The sequence below is a fragment of the Melopsittacus undulatus genome, chromosome 9 (genome assembly GCF_012275295.1).
Source record: "Melopsittacus undulatus isolate bMelUnd1 chromosome 9, bMelUnd1.mat.Z, whole genome shotgun sequence".
Classification (NCBI taxonomy): Eukaryota; Metazoa; Chordata; class Aves; order Psittaciformes; family Psittaculidae; genus Melopsittacus; species Melopsittacus undulatus.
The window spans coordinates 19382209-19397809 of NC_047535.1; the positions used below are offsets into that span (position 1 = coordinate 19382209).

At 39.1% G+C, this 15601-nt stretch overlaps 1 protein-coding gene across 4 annotated transcripts in view; it reads left to right on the plus strand.

Moving 5' to 3' along the window:
* The window catches only part of RAB27A (RAB27A, member RAS oncogene family), a 39172-nt gene that overhangs the window by 3159 nt on the left and 20412 nt on the right, over positions 1 to 15601 (plus strand). Inside the window, exon 1 of one of the 4 annotated variants that reach the window (XM_005145902.3) lies at positions 11007 to 11199. The exons of 2 other annotated variants lie outside the window; for them this stretch is intronic. The gene's annotated coding sequence lies outside the window, so the exon portion shown is untranslated. Of the gene's footprint in view, positions 1 to 11006; positions 11200 to 12412; positions 12432 to 15601 lie in introns of those variants that run through there. One more of the 4 variants, XM_031046174.2, reaches the window with a different exon arrangement.

Consider the following 15601-nt stretch of genomic DNA (forward strand, 5'->3'; position numbering starts at 1 on the left):
TATTGACTTCCACACATAAAATGCGTTGGTGGCACTACTCTGTCTATTCTGCCTGTCTTTTCCTGGAAGTTTATTCTTACATGGACTTGTCTTCTCAGCCCTTGTTTCTTTTCATAGACTGCTGTTCTATGTGACTGTTTCAAGTATTTTCCAGCTAGGGAAAGGCATATAATACAATATGCATTTCAAATGCTGATGCATAATTGTGGATGCAGATGAATGTCTCAAAAGCATGGTTAAAAAGATGAAAAAAAGAACATGCTCCTGTGTTTCTAGTTCAGGGTCCTAGTTTTATGTTTGCTTAATCTCTTTAACAAAGGAGCTCTGGGTGGGGAGAGTATGCTACAACTTACACTGTTATTTTTGCAGCTAATAAAATTTCTCATCTGCAACCAGATATTGAAAACCAGACTGTTTTCATCACTATCGTTAAACATGGGAACACATTGTTTTATCACTTGACTACACATTTCCTTTTCTTTCAAAGAGAAGATTGGTCAGATAAAAGAATCTTCAAGTAGCTTTTGGCATTTACAGAAACAAGTATTATGAGCAGTAATCTTTTTGTGTTTGCTTTGGATTCTTGGTTGTTCTGCCAGGTACCTGATGTGCTGGCATAATGATCATTGGTGAGTCTGTCAGTTTTCAGCATAACCCTGGGCTTGCAGGTCAATGCCATTGGTAAGTGCAGTCTGTTGTAGTCAGCAGAGGGCTAGTAAGGACTGGATTTAGAAACAGGCAACATTTGCACTAGAGATGGAATATAAAGAATGACAACTCCCCCCTGTTAATGTCTCAGCAAATAATTATAAAAAAGTGCATTTAAAATATATTAAACTTATGATTTAAATAGTTAATACTTTTTTCTGTGGTAAAGCTGTGTTATTGTACTCCACATGTGATCAGGTTCTGCAGATAGTTAACTTTGTTCTTCAGTAATTTCAAAAGATTACTTACATATTTATAGCTAAGCACTTGCTGTGCTGGGCATGTCAAGTGCTCAAGGACTTGCTTTCGCTCCTCATGTCTTGCAGATACCACTCATGGTGGAAATGCAGTCATGTTTACAGAACTGACTTCAAACATGGCTGAAAAGTTGTTGAAGTGCAGCGTAGTTTAGCAAGTACTTAACCCAAAGGCAGCTTTTTATAGCAGAAACACTTTTTTTTTCCTTCCCCTCCTTCCTTCCACCCCCCCACCCTCCCCCACCCCTCCCCCCCAGTCGTCCTCTGGGAACAGCATAATTTCTTTTTTGATCTTAGTCTGAAAACTGCATCCCTGTTAGGAGGCAGGACTAACTTGAACCATGCTAAATCAGCTGAGATAATATCCTTTTATCTCCAGTGGAGGTAAAACTGTAGTGAATGGGAAATTCTAGCCCCTACTTTCTTTCCTGTAACATCCTTATATTGTTTTGTTTTCATACATAATACAACAGAACTTACTTTTGATTATTGATCTTGCCCCTCTACTCTCCTCTCTGAAATCTCACCTGGAGTGTTGTGCACAGTTCTGGTGTCCTCGACATAGAAAGGACATGGAACTGTTAGAACAAGTCCAGAGGAGGGCCACGCGGGTGATCAGGACACTGGAGCACCTTCCGTGTGAAGACAGGCTAAGAAAGTTGGGGCTGTTCAGCCTGGAGAAGAGAAGGCTGCGTGGAGACCTCATAGCAGCCTTCCAGTATCTGTAAGGGGGCTATAGGGATGCTGGTGATGGACTCTTCATTAGGGACTGTAGTGACAGGACAAGGGGTGACGGGTTCAAACTTAAACAGGGGAAGTTTAGATTTGATAAAAGGAGAAAGTTCTTTACTGTGAAGGTGGTGAGGCACTGAATGGCTTCCCAGGGAGATTGTGAATGCTCCATCCCTGCAGTGTTCAAGACCAGGCTGGACAGAGCCTTGGGTGACATGGTCTAGGATGACATGTCTCTGCCCATGGCAGGGGGGTTCGAACTAGATGATCTTAAGGTCCTTTCCAACCTTAACTAGTCTATGATTCTATGATTGTAATTAGTAGTCTCAACATTTGTGATTTAGTTTCCAGTCTAGTAATCTTTGAAGATTAATTTATGGCATATAGATTAAAATGTGACATATAACCAGCATTTTTCCTGTGATGAAGTTGTGGCTTTAATGGGTTGAAAGTACTGTGATGTATGTATGATAGTTTTGCAAAGTACTGGGTGTCGGAATCCTTTCCGCATACTGGCCAATACTTTGGAGTTGACTTGACAAGTTCTTCAGTATTTGAAACTCCTGCAGGGGAAAAAGAAAAGGCAAATGTCCTTGCTTTTATGACTCTGAAGAGAATATAAAAGTGTAAACCAATACAGTGTTATTTTCCTGAGTTAGCAAACCCATTTCCCATTGCTGTTCCCTTTCCTTGTTTGATACTTTTAGTGATGAGAAATCGGTAAGAAAAAGACAGATAAAGACACTTCTGGAAGATGATGGCTGGAAGATGATGGCTAGAAATAAGGTAGAAGAGTGGCAGGAACCAATGAAGATAGAATCTTAGGAGGAGTACAGTTTTTTTGAAATCTGTGGTTTTCAGTTGAAAAATTGAGTTGGTAGATAAATGAGCAGTGTTTTTGAATTAAAAAAACTTGTGAGCTCTTGTGAAGTATTTTGAAAATCTCTGTATGCTTCTGCAGGGATTTTTGTGTAAAAGAGTTCTGTGAATGAAAAGACTGTAAGGATTATACCCAAGTTGAAATATTTTGTATGCAAGTAAACCACCAGATGGGTATAAGGGCAATTGCTGCACAAATCAAGTAGGTGATTCCAGATTAACTTCAGAGTTTGATTGCAGTTTTGCAGCTGGCTGTATTACTGCTTGTGTGTGCAACTATTGGTTGAAAAGGTGATAAAAGGATAAAGCAATAAATAGCAAAATAGTTAAGCATTGCTCAAGATTCAAGTTTGTTTTTTTTTTTCCTTTCAGTTAAGGTGGGCTCTATGGGTGGAAGTAGTGCCTTTTATTAAACCAGCTTGTATTTTTTGGAAGGGGTAGGTGAGCTTTCTGGTATGTGAGCCCCTTTCAGGTTTGAATTAGAAACAACGAAATACAAAACAAAGTTGAAAACAATTGATGAAGGTTTTTTATAGTACTTCTGTTAAGCATATTAACCCACCAGGCAGCATACATGTGTCATTGGAAGGCGATGAAGGCTCTCTCACAGAAGTATTACTGTTTTAAAGGCATCTTTCTGTTTCTAATTTAAGCATTTCAAAGTGGCAGTGCTCTCATGGTAGCTGCTCTGCAACCCTGAAAGTGAGCAGCATGTGCTCTTCAAAGTCAACCAAGTTTCACTTGGAGTACCTATCTCATTATTTTTGTAAGTGTTGGATATTTAATTCAGTCCTCTTGGCTGCTCTGGCAAAGAGCTATGAGGAAAAAGGTTGCTCTGTGACTGAAAAGGAAGAAAATTCTTTCAATAACATCCTTGGGGAACAGGATTATTTGAACTAGACTGAAGGTTGCAAATAATGATAAGGACTAATAAGACTATGTATGTTGCGTAGGAGGAAAAGAAAAGTTGAATCTCTTTTTATGATAAAAAAATGCAAGTTTTCTTGTTTTGTTGTATGTGTCTGCCAGTTTTGTTAATGTAGTGTTTCAAATTAGTAGCTCCTGAGGAAAATTACATTCCTCCTGGAAATACCTGTTGCTAATTGCATGACTAATATGGAGTGTGGTGCATTTTGAAAACTTCAGGTTATCTCTCAAAGGTAGCAGCCGTGGGAGTTGCCTGTGCTCTGAAACTGTTTATGGAATGTTTGCATGAAAGATGTGAATTGCTGTTATAGTTACTGCCAATGGATGATGCTTTCCAAGTCTCCTTTGAAGTCTCACTAACATTCAGAATTGGAACAAAAACGAGGATAGGGTTTTGTTGGTTTTTAAATTGCAAATGTTTATCATAATCCACTCTGCATTTGGTTCCAAATTTTTTGCATGGCTGAATGGAACGCAAAATACAGGTAAAGGGTTAGGTTTTAGCCCTGCTGGTATCATCTGTTTGCAACAGTGTTTCTTATCCAGCACTTCAAGATCCTGTGCATGGAACAGCACATGCTCCACTGCCTTTCTCCTCTTTAAGGGTGATTCAGCTTGACAGGTCTTTTCTGCTGGGGCATGAACTGTCTGGCTATACTTAATTTTTCCATATCCTTTCTTGCATTAGAATGGTGTCAGGATAGACATCTCTGTACAGAGATGGTGCTATCCAAGTTTGAAGACAGTACTGTCTGAATTCGATTTATTTCTACTGAATTTGATAGCAAAGCTCCCATAATTTCAATTTTGCTAAATGTAGCCATAAGTTGGAGTTATTAAAGTAGTAGTTTTTTTTAGGGTGATGAGGCACTGGAATGGGTTGCCCAGGGAGGTTGTGAATGCTCCATCCCTGGCGGTGCTCAAGGGCAGGTTGGACGAAGCCTTGCATGGCATGCTTAAGTGTGAGATGTCCCTGCCCATGGCAGGGGGCTGGAACTAGATGATCTTAAGATCCTTTCCAACCCTCACTATTCAATGATTCTATGATTTTAATGTTGTTTAGCTGTGAAGTAGAAGAGGTGACTGTAAATATTTGATAGTTTTCTAGAATTGTTTGGATATAGCACCCAGTGCACAGGACAGGGCTGTGTGTTAGTAGAAGCTGAAAGGCAGACTTTGGAAGACCTATGAAAAGAATGTTCTTCAAAATTAGAATCTGTCTTTCTAGTAGGTTCTAAAACAAAACGCAAACCCTCCAAATTTGTACTCTTAATGAAGTGAAACTCAGCTGATTTTTGTTGTTAATTTTTTATTTTTAATAACAATGTGCTTAAATTTAATTTGGTTTTATATAGAAAATGTCTTTAAATGCAGACTGAGGTAAATGTAAAATTGAATGATTGCCCCAGAATGTGCTGTGGCTAGTCTGGAGCAGTGCATGTACAATTGGCCAGCTCATGGGTGCCCCTTACAGACCTGAGAACTGTAAGAGCCAGCTTTTAGTGGAGACAAGCTTCTGACTCTTTCCTTTATCCAACTGCTAGTTTTTCACAATAGTGCATAGGAACTTCTTCCCCTTTTGTGAAGGAGTGTTAAAACTGGTCAGCAGACATGCTGGGGAGAAGGCAGAAACGACAAAAATTGCATGTCTCTGCCCCCCTCTCTCTAATAAGCTTTGTTTCCTTAGGAAGCTAGGCTAAGAGGCGTGTCCTCATTTCAGCTTTGGTTTGTTTTTGCATTGCAAATTTGGAGCTTTGCTCCAAGAAGACCTCATTGTATTCGTAATCTTCAAGTGGTGTGTAGAGCCTTAGGGAATTTTTCTTCAGCCTAACAGCCTGGGGGATAATGAGGAATGGGAGCAGTAAGATTCTTTTTTTTGTAACTGGGAGTTACACAGGGAGTGGAATAGCACTAGTGAAACTGAAAGACTTGCTTTGGCAATGTACTCCAGAATCACCACCCATACATGCCTTTTGCACACTCTGAAGGAAATAAGATCAGCCAGTTGGGTTAGTTATACTTAATGTGGGGAGTCACTGAATAGATGGGAAAATGAAGGAGTTCTGATGGTAATGATGTTGATGGTTTAAGGAACGGTGGAGGAGAAAAATAGGCATCACAGTTGGTTAGTTAGGTTTCATATGCTTCATTGCAGGGAAGATCAAAAAATAATATGAGACATACTTCTGTATATGTCAAATAGTGCTGATAACTACCCTTACCATTTCCTTCCTGAGAGCAAATGCAGAGTGTGAAAAACGCTGTTGTCAGCTTATGAGCAGAATGAAGGACCGCTTGCCTGGCTAAGTAGGTTTGCAGAAGATGTGAACAGGGTCATCTTGTGCTGGAAAGAAAACCCAGTTGTGTCCAAATTGGAACTCTTGTGAGATCACTTTTTAAAAGCAGTCTTTTACTTGGCAGTGAGATACTGGATCACATAGAGCAAAGAACAAATGTGTATTGCTTAAGCTTAAGCATGAATAAAAATATGAAAAAAACTTTCAAAACTGTATTAATATTATGGGATTGTAAACCATTGAAAATCCTTTCTAGGATAGTGCATATGCTCCTTTACATTGGTACAATAGCTTCCTGTAAAGCTACCATGTTTTTTTAATTAAAGAAATACACTTAGTCATCAACCTTTTTAATGCATAGATAAAGATCATTGATCTGAAATGAGATTTGTAACTCTTCAGACTGTAGATAGAGACATAATATTATTAGCATGCTTCTACAGCTTATTACCAGAATGCAGGGACACTTCTATCTGCAGGCATTGCTGTTCTAGGTGCTCTTTTTAATGCAGGCACTCACTTAATGCTTTACAAAACATGGTACCAACATAAGCCTTGCAGACGAGCCGTAACATGTCGAGTAATTCGTACAAAAGGATCAAATTTGTTAATTTCAGTCAAAATGAATAATCACATTTGTTGTTACACTAATATATTTTATTGCCATTTTAAATACAGAGCTTTTTATTCGCCATGTCTATACCTTGTATATGGATACTGTATTTTTTCTATAATTTTCTTTCTAATATTTCAGAACTAGAATAAGAGAGAGGGAAACCTGTTCAGGAGCTAATTCCCCCCACTCCCTTTTTCATTCAGAGCCTGAACAAGCACCTGCATTCTTAGCTTTCCCTTAAGATAAACTGTGCCTATACTGACATGAATAGGAAGTGATGTGGAGGCAGGAAACTTGTAGTTCCACAGAACTGACAAATCAATTTTATCTGCTTGTTTGGGATAATTTTACTAGTACTTTTTGAGATGCTCCCAGGTTCAAAAATAAGCACATTTTATTTCAGGAAGCAAGTTTTTGATGTTTTTCCTATGGAAAAGATGACAGATTTTGGTCTGAAGTTTTCCAAAGTGCTGATGTTCTCAGTTGCTCAGAACAATTCCTTTAGGTAGTATGATGGTTCATGAAAACAAGATTGATGCTTTTAATATATCAATTACTTCAGTGTTAACTTTTTATTCTTGAAGAGACCCTGGAAGTTAAGTCATCTAGAGCCTCTCTTGGAGGGTTAGGCTCTTTTCTGTGTAAAACGCTACTGACCTTAAACATAGAATCACAGAATGGTTTGGATTGTAAGGGACCATCCAGTTCCAACCCCCTGTCATGGGCAGGGACACCTCACACTAGACCATGTAGCCCAAGGCTCTGTCCAACCTGACTTTGAACCCTGCCAGGGTGGAGTATTCACCACTTCATTGTCCAATGTACGGATACTGTATCTCTTGCAATGTTAATAAAAGCTCTATCACCATCACTAGAAACTGCCAAATTGGATTATAGTTGAAAAAAAAAACCCCAAAACATTAAAGCTTTCCTTTAATCTATAGTATTACAAAATATTTAACAGATGAGCTTTCTGGGCAGCAGGAAGGCCTGCCTGACCTACTTTCGTATTAATCACTGAAGGGGTATTTCATGATTTGATGCTGGCAAATATCATCTGTTACATTTCTGGTGTAAAAGCTGATCTGAGTGCAAGTTGTCTTTTGTTTTTTCTTGGAAGGATATTGGTGAGAGGATAGCAGAAAAAATTCAATATAAAGAATTTTGTCACCTCTTCTCAGGTCTTTTTAGTTCTATCTTGAAGTATTGGGATGTTACTGCATTTGTGGGCTGCTGCGGCAGTAAGTAGCAAGCTCATTCACATGACAACCAGTCACTTTTCCTTTTCAGTGCAGTCCCTCTAATTTTTTCCAGTGTCTTTTTGTAAGAAGCTTCTTTTTTTTTTCCAAGGAAACAACTGTTATTCTTTTTTACAGTTCTGGAATCTGCCTGTAACGATTAATATGTTAATATTTTTCCCAATTACTTTTTTAATCTCTTCTTTTTGTATTTTGTAGGGTATTTTTCTCACTGAGAAATAATGGCTGTATAGTATGTAGTCTGTCTCCTCTTGAATTTTGCCACCATAGATGTGCATCAGTTTATAGGCAGTGTGTCCCAATGGCTGCTTTTCCCCCTCTGGCATTTTTTAAGAACTCTGACTGCCAGCAGAGGTTTTGTGGCACAGATAAGATTTGTGGATGCTAACAAATAACACTGACCTTGGCTGCCTGCTGGCTGGTTTTCATTCCATAGACCTGCAGGTCATCTGCTGAATGCATGTGTGAAAATGTGGCTGTTGATAAGAGCATGCTGAGTTTTTAGTGTGTGTTGGAAAATGCCATTAACTGCTGAGTGCTGAAGAGGAGACCTGCAGCAGAATTGGGTAATTGGGGAGTTGGGAGAATGGAGGCACTTGATACTGATGCCAGGCACTTGTTTTGGCCTTGAAAACAGAGATGAGTTGTGTAACATTATCTGAAATGGACACTTGCTAGCTGCTCTTGTTCCCCTGTTTCTGTCTCCAGTGGCAGATGTCTTAATTTCTTCAAGAGCCCTGGTCAAACAGGTAATACTGCAGCATTTTCGTAGAGGAAACACCTGCTACAGTTTGCACACTTGCAAACACTCAAGAGCATGGAATGTGTGAAAGCAGATATTCTGATGTTAGTGATGAAGAATGGTCCACACTGCCCACTGTATTTACCTCTTCTCAAATTTCCTCCTACGTTCTTAGGCCTCTATAGGTTAGACCATTTTTACAAGAAAGCCATAAATTCCATGCATGCAGGTCATCTTGTTCATACAATCTGTTCATAAAACTTGCTTGTAAAAACATCAGGAAAATTTAATAACTAAATAGGCGGCCATTCCTTTGTAGAACTGTAGCTTCAAAACTGCATTTCTGAGTGTCAGGATTTCACTGGTGTCATTTTGATCCCCTCCATAAACTTAGAAGATGTCCGTGCTTTTCTAAACCCCTGAGATTCGGGTAGCAGCAAGAGGAAGGCTTACCTTGGGCTGGCTGCAGTGATTCCTGCTCCAGCTGCTGCTGTACCATTTGTGTGTGCTTCCTGCCACCACAGTAGGGTTGGCTCAGCTGTTTGTTTGCTGGGAAGCTGCAAATATATTTGTTTAAAGTCAGAAACTTCAAGTAACCAAACACCGATGTCTTCCCAGTTTGTAAACTGAGGCCCTGTGTTTGTACTAACTCTGCAGTTTGAAATCAACATAACTTCACCCTTAGAAAATAAAGTTTGTTTCAGCTGTACCTTTCTAGCAAATTCTTCCTCTTTGGGATAACACCTTTTCTTGGAAGGGAAAGGGGGAAAATAGTTGGTATTCCTCCTACCAGTTGGTAAGAGACAAGTTAAGCAGCTTTGTTTTTTTCCAAAATAAAAAGCTGAAGTCTGGGAATTACTTATGAATGGTTTTCCCCTTCAGGATGTCAAAAATCTTACCATGTGGAAGAGTTTAACTCCATTTACATTGCTGGTTGAGACTTTAAGACAGGCAATTTGTGCTCAGTGCATGTAGCCACCCCTCAGGGCTGTTTGCAACGTGGCACAAGAGTTGTTGCTTTGTCTGTCAACACTTACCTTGTTCCTCCTGCTCTCTGTAGCATTACCAGTGCTACAGACTTGTGGTCTGAATATTTCTTCACAGTAAGCAGATATGCTGGTATGGGTCAGAGGAGCAGTTAAAGTTTAAAAATGTTCACACTGCTGACAGTAGAACACAGACTTTTTAATTGCATGTGAGAGCAAAAAAGGGACTTCTGTATTCTTCTGAAACTGTGGTAAAATTCATAGACGATTGGAATTGGTAGAGTTTTAAATATTATAACTGGTAACAAAATGTCAAAGAAGTTGGGTTTAGTAAAATCTGGATAAATGTTAAGTTAGGGCATGAAAAAGTGTTCCAGCTCTACATAACAGAACTTGGAGATTCATTGGAGAAAGGACAGTAAAAATTGCCTTGATTTGCAGGAAAGGTAGTGGGAGAGTTGAGCACTGAAGCTAGTGAATGAAGGAGCTTGTGGGGTTTAAGGATACGTTAAATGTTGTAACAGGCTGTCTGCAGCACTTCTTAAGTGGTAAGACTGGAGAATAATCTTCCTTTTTTTACTTGTCTGCTCTTGAAACACTGTGAGGAAATAAACTGAGACAAGTAAGGGCTGTGCAAGGGAATCTTTCTTCTGTAAAAGCTCACATCTGCTAAATCTTACATGGTGAGTGCAAAACGCTTTGTCCACACCTTCCAGTCCTCTGTTGGTAGCATCTGCAACATGAAGTGAGTTTGTGAGAGGGACGAGGCCTCGTGGTTACTGAAGGCAGCTCTGTTGTTCCTTAGACTGCAGCACAAGGCCATTTGTTAAGCAAGTGCCTTGCTGCAGACAGTCTGTGTTGTAATGTGGCCGGACATGTGACTCTTGCCCATTGGGTGCTGGTGTTAAGAGGCCTTGATGAATGGACTTCTCTGCTGAGGAGAGTTGGTTTACAAGTTAAAACTGTAACTTTTATTTCCTTCAAATTATTTAAATGTGTAAAATGTCTGCATATATCTATTAGGACTGGGACACATACACAGGGACACAGCCTTGCAGATTTAGCTGCAGTGGTTCAGAAACTTTATGGCAACATCTTAGCTCTGGTCTTTTGTTGAAGCTGGCTGCCATCAGAAGTGGTTCAGCAGAAGGGGCTGGATGTGGATGCCCACAAAGCCCTGTAGTGCCACTTCCTCCCAAATCCTTCCAGCTCCTTCTCGTGTGGTCTCAGTCAGGCATCTGTGCCTTTTTCTGCCATCTGTAAAGACATACAATAAAACCATGCTCAAACCTGAAATTCTTCATTAAGTTTGGGGAGTTTTTGGTGGTTGCTGTGTTTCAGTATGTGCTTGCTGTATTTTACTTTATTTTTTTGTAATGGAACATCCCGCGACTTCTCCCTGTGACAAGAAGGAGCAGGGTCACTAGTTTGCACACAGGCTTGGTGTCTGTTACCTTGTTCAGGAAGATCTAGTTAGGTACGTTGCTTAGTGTTAGAAAGAGGAAAAGAGATCACTTGATCAGTCAACAAGACCACATGACAAGCAGCTGAATGTAATTAGGTGGGTAGGGTGGTGTTGTGGGGCTGGGAGCTTTGCATGTGAGTGTGAATGTCAAAGCTCTCAGTCTGAACTACACTGTTCTGGGTTTATTCTTTTCCTCTGTGGATGCTACCTGCAGATAAGAAATGGCTCTTTTTGCATGACTCTGGCATTCCAGAGATCTGAACTGAACAGGAAATCTGTCACTGAAGTACCCTTGGAAAGCTAGAGATCTCTTTGCAGCGCTTAAGCATAGGTATGAAACACTTTCTCCTTTTTATTTATTTTCATAACATTTCTCACACTGTTTTCTTTGAGCTGACAGTTGTTGTGTCCCAACTGTTCCTCTGCTAAGAGTTTTAAAACAATGTTGCTGTACTTTTGACAAACTGCCTGAAATACTTTGATTTGGGGAGACAGTTCAGCATTGCTGCATCCTCATGTTTTAGGGGAAAAAGTAAAAATGGGGAAATATACTGGCTTATGTAAAACATAGGTTTTGGGTTTAAATGGCATAACTGCAGTTTTTGGGTACATCTTTGGTCATTGCTTTTCACAAAGAAATCATTCAGATTTAAAGACAAACCTGGGTAAAATAAGAGTAAAATAAATGACTGCAGTGACCGCTGATCAGGGGACAGAGATGCCCTTTCTGGTCCCACGTCATCAGCCTACATTTCCTTCTGTGTTAAGTCAAACTTGGTTTACCATTAGAAGGTGGAATTAGACCTTTGATAATAAAGTGTACTGCACAAATAACATTTCATAATACAGAAGAAAATAACTCAGAATTTTTAAATGTTGTACTGCTTGAACTTTTCCACCTTCTATTTAGTAATGTGTTCTCATTAACATATAAGGATGTCATACTTAATAAACGCTCCTTTAGAATGGTAGGGGTTTGACTGATTACACACAGACGTGTTTATTCTCATGTGTACTAAATGTACTGATGATAAAAGGAATAAAAAGGACGTGTTTCAGAGTCTGTTATTTTTAATTAGCAAAAGAAATTGGACTGCAAGGAACCATGAGAGCTCATCTAGTTCACATTCCTTATTCAATCATGTAGCAGTACTTTCAATCTTACAATTAACGATGGTGAAGGCAATATGAGGTGGGATGTTATTACTGTGTTTTGTATTGTCTTTGGAAGAAACTCAAAACGTATGTACGCATCTGACTGAGTCATTGCTTGCCACCCCAAGCATGAATCTGTAATCAGGCATCCTTTCTAGCCTGTGTCTTTGCTGGTGTTTTTCTAATCATAGACCAAATCTCCAGTTTTTGTAGACTGTAAATAATCAAGGGGTGGCTGTTTAGAGAACAAAGAACAGTATTCTCTTCCACTTCTGTGGAAGGTCACAAGGCTTTCCCAGAGTTTTAATTGATGTCTACCATGAAGTATCATAAGATGATTTTTTTCTAGTCCTGATCAACACTCCTGGCATGTGTTTATGAGAAACCAGTGGCAAATTCATAAATGTAGTTAAGTAAATATGTTTTTTTGCTGTTTCCTTATAGACATTCTGAGTGTATGAAAATACTTATACAAAATAACTGGGAGGAAGGATTTTGTAAACACTTATGCTTGACTTTGTAGTTTTCTTTCTGTGCTGTGATGGATGGATTGGTTAAAATTGCTTTATGGTAATTTACTATTATATAATGCTTTTCAATTATGGCATTACATGTGCATTTTGACTGTGTGCTACAGAAACAATTTCTAGCACATTTTAGGGTAGTGATTTCTAATAGCCTAAGTTATTTGAGGATTAAATTCTGGTAATGTTGGGATTCTGTTGTATACAGCAAACCAGTATTGTAGTGTGTGGTACTGCCCTCCTTTCCCTCAGTATACTCACAATGGTTTCAATATATTTGCTTTTTTCCAGCATGTCTTTTTTTCACAGCACTATCTTAATCAAAACATCGTTAGTAATTAAGCATGGTAAAGACAAATTAGGAACCTATTTTAGGTGGGATTCGTTAAACATGCTAAGAATGGCATCAAAGAGAAATAGTGATTTTATTTGCCTTTAAAACATATAGTGAAAAAAAAATAAAGATAAAAAATTATGAAACCATGCAAAATTTAAAGAATAAATTAAAAACAAAACAAACCCTTAAAAGTAGTTAATGGAAAAAGATCTGGTACAAATCATAGTACAATGAGGGAAATAAACTCTAGTCTAAGTGGAAAGAACTTTAAAAAGTTTAGAGTAACTTTTCTTTGGTCTGAATGTGTGACTTCGTAACTAGGAAACAGTATAGCTCCTGCTTCTGAATTCTGTTTAAACACTGTGTCATGGGAATAAGTTTTCTTTAAAAAAATTGAGTTTTGCTGTATTATAGTACAACTGTTGGTATAAGGAGAAGCAGAACTGGGATCTTGGTGAGGTGGGAATTCTCTGTGAGTGAGTGGGTTGGTGTATGTTAGCATAGCTCCACTAAAGGCACTGTGGCTGTATTGATTAATGCTAACTGAGGTTTTCTTTTTTCGTGTACTGAATTTGTTTTTACTGAAATCTCATCACCAGATTTTTATTTCCTTCTACAGGAAATCGTATGCATTGGTTCAAAATCAAACTAAAGACTGTGAGCCAAAGTTGGTCTTTTACTAGAAGATGGAACACCAGCAGCTACTTTAATGAGTCTTATCAAATATGAACTCCTGTTGGACAGTACCATTGCATACTCTTGAGTTTCTTGTGACTTGTGTACAGAAGTGTGTAGCTGAATAGATTCTTTCATATCTACTTACCTTTTGTATCTCATTTTTTGTTTCAGAGGTTTGATGCCTTTCTCAGTCATAATGTAGAACATAAAAAACTGTGGATTGTTCAATGAAGTGGGTTTGTCAGTTTGCATGAGGCTTTCTATAAGTACGCAGAGTTTCAGCCTTGGTGTTAAGAAAGCAGTCTGAATCCATTGTGGTATGAAAACTACACATACGTTTCCTTGACACAGTTTTCTACAGGGAACTTTCACTGCTTGGATCAATTGGAGCAGTCTGACTGGTGATTTATTTTCTTGGAAGAACTTTGTATATTTTTCCCTGGAACTTGGGCCATAGAGGTGGTTGTTCTCTAAGCTCACTGCTACTAAGCCATTTATTGCCTATAGCAAAACCATTCTGAATAATAATTTAAATTGAAGAGTCTTCTGTGGGGAGAGGTAGCAGATTACCTGTTACTGTAGGTCAGCTAAAGTGAAACTTGAGGACACTATGTCTGCATGAAGTATTATGAAAGAATTCTGCAGGAAGGCATCTACAGCATGAAAAGCTGGCAGGTTTCAGGCAGAGGTGTTACTCTACAGCCATCTTGGGACCTTCCCTCAATCTGGGAATAACTAAATAGAATAATATTGGCAAACTGACATTAGGTTTGTGATTATTTTTGCTTTCTTTGCAGGGCTCATGCATACCTCAATGACAAGAATTATGGCAAGAAGTTCTAGTTTGCTGTGCTGTTTACCTGAGCAGTTGTCACTATATATCAGGATTTAACCATAATTCATTATGTAGTATGGGATTCTGATCAGAGCAGTAAGATAAATAGTGCTGGCAAGTCAGGTTGAAAACCAGCAGGCTTTTTTTGGATGAAAGCTTTCTGTTGTGCAGTTCAGCCTGCTTATTTGGTGCTTCTTTTGAACTATTCCTTCCCTGAGGCTCTAAAAAGGAAGCTGTGCAAGGATATAAATTGAAGCAAACATTTGGCCAAAGCACTGCCCGAATATTTTGGCAGACTGCAGAGCCTCGGTTTGGACAGTGTTAATACGTGCTGCAGCTCTGGAGCTGTTGAAGTGGAAGATTCGTTGGCTTGTTGAAAGTTACAGGCTTATTTTTCAACTCTGGTAAGGGGAAAAAAATAAAAATAACCCCCCAAAAGACCTGTGGTTTTAGCTTTGCTTTATTAGAAGAGTTTGAAAGTGATGTTTTTGAATCACAGCATGCTCCAAAATGACCATGTCTTGCTGTCACAGACCAAGATTACTGCTTTGCTGTTGCACATTAGCAGCTTCCTGAAGATAAAATCATAGAATAGTTTGGGTTGGAAGGGACCTTTAGGTAATTGCCTGTTGAATACTGCCTGGCTCTATTTCAGGCAGAAGTGGTAATCTGTTATGTAATGGACAAGTTAAATTATGCTTAGAGTATTCTCTAGCCTTTTCAAAGCATTTATGGAGCATGGAAGCATCACATATACTTACCCTGCCCAGTACTGTTTGAAGATCTCTCTCTCGGACTGTAGCTGTTACATACTCTGAAGTCAAAGGCTCAGTTCCTTTTTGAGGCCTCTTGAGAGCAGATTTTTCATGACTGACCTATCTCAATTTCTTCGAAATGTCATGCTGCCAGCCTGCACTGCTCTGTCTCTACACTGCAGTGGTTGCTAGCACAATCTGACATAGGCCCAGTGAGTTCGGCACCTGCAAGGATGCTTCTGTCAAGGTTTTTTTAAAAGTTTGGGAGAATTGAATGCTAGCTGTGAGCCTCAGTTTTATCAGTCTGCATACATCCTTCTGTCTCTGTCCATGTGCATCGCTTCCCTGCTTAGCATCTCTGGCTGTCCCTTACATTTCACATCCAGTTGCACTGGATTTGAGATTAAGGAGTAAAAGGAATAGAATAACCTTTTCTAGTTACTAGATAG